A 1,646-nucleotide genomic window follows, 5' to 3' on the forward strand; every position below is an offset into this window, starting at 1 on the left:
TATTTCTTTGTAACCACCTTAGCAGTGCAACGTAAATGACATGAAAGAATAATTTGAGGTGAAAATCCTCAACAGATCCTATTCTATTTTTGTAATGCCAGAATGCAAACATGCCAGGAGACCTCTGCGTGAACTACCTATGATGCTCGCAAGGCCTTTAGCAAAAAGCAATGACAGGATGGAGTAGAGACGTAACCAACAGACCCAAAGAGGCCTTGGAATTCTTTGGCAGTGTGACATACAGAGAGAATTCAACCCAGTGGGAGGGCAAGATACCTATTTCTACAGAAGGCCAGCAGTTCATTTTATAAGTCACCATGGACAGTATCACTTGGAGTATCTCCCCATACATTCCTATAAATTATGCCAATTTCCACTAGAATAGTTGATAGAAGGAGTTGAAGAAGTAGGGAAGTGAATTATCACATTAGAATAAGTTAGAAGACCAACAGACATACTAAGGAAATGAAAATTTGTGGTTAGGGCACTGGAGTCCTCATATCTGATGGTGCAGCTCAAGTCACAGACTGATGGCTTGAAAAACACACAGGATGCGTGTGCCTACATGCTCAAAATTCTGAAAGGAGAATGAAGGGGAAGGGATTGCTGTGTGTCCATTCCCTTGAGGGAGGTTGTGATTTCTCACTTTCTGTCTTTTCAAGGAGTACACACACGCTATGTACTCAAAAACAAAAACAAAAAATGGGCCAGCAGGTGGCATGGTGTTTGAGGTACTGAACTCCCATATGGCCAGCCATGGTTTGAGTGCCAGACCTGGTGGCTTGCTTCCTCACTTTTCCTCTCTATTTCCAAGTCTCCCTCTGTTAAGACTAAAAAGTAACAATAAATAAAATTCAATGAATATTTATTTTTAAAAAAAAGGTAAGAAAAGGAAAAACTTGGGATCAGACTGTAGGAAAAGAAATGTCATAGTGGGAAAAGAAAACTTTACTTCACCACAAGTAACACTAAAAGCTCTATGAGATGGTATTCACATCAAGAGCTATTCTCTGATTAGGCAAAAACATTTGGCAGCCTGTATGAAAACTCTAGTGCACCCTATCAATAAAGTCAGCCTAGGGGGCAGATCGAGGCACAGTAGTAAAATGTGACACTGTAGGAAGCTAGCCCACATGCAAATGTTCTGGGTTTGCATCTAGAGACCTCCCTGAATACACTGGGCACACATGAACCCATGAGGCAGAGCTGGCTAAGTCTGAGGATGGACTGTAGCATCAAGACTCTGTTGAGGTGCTCTCCCTGTCTCTCTGTCTTACTCAGAGAAGAAATAAATAAACTTTAAAAAATAAATGTCAGCCTGAAGATACAAGCTATAGGGCAACTGATCATGTACTGGAACAAAAACTGTGTTTGATAAATAGTTGTTAAAATGAGAATGAAGTGGTGGCATAGGAAGACTTCTTTAGACATTAAAGAAAAAGTGAAGTACTCTGAAGACCCTAACAAGAAAAGGGAGTTCATAGATTATATTGATATATTAAAAAAAAAAAAAAAACTTCTAAAATACTCCCCCTCATTATATGTGAAGTTTACTGCTTGGTTAGAGTGAATTGCCAGGCTAATTGTGGTCTATAAGACTGTAAGATTAGTGTTAAAACTAAGGTAAATAATGATTGAAAATTTAG

The sequence above is a fragment of the Tupaia chinensis genome, unplaced genomic scaffold (genome assembly GCF_000334495.1).
Source record: "Tupaia chinensis unplaced genomic scaffold, TupChi_1.0 Scaffold000062_1, whole genome shotgun sequence".
Lineage (NCBI taxonomy): Eukaryota > Metazoa > Chordata > Mammalia > Scandentia > Tupaiidae > Tupaia > Tupaia belangeri.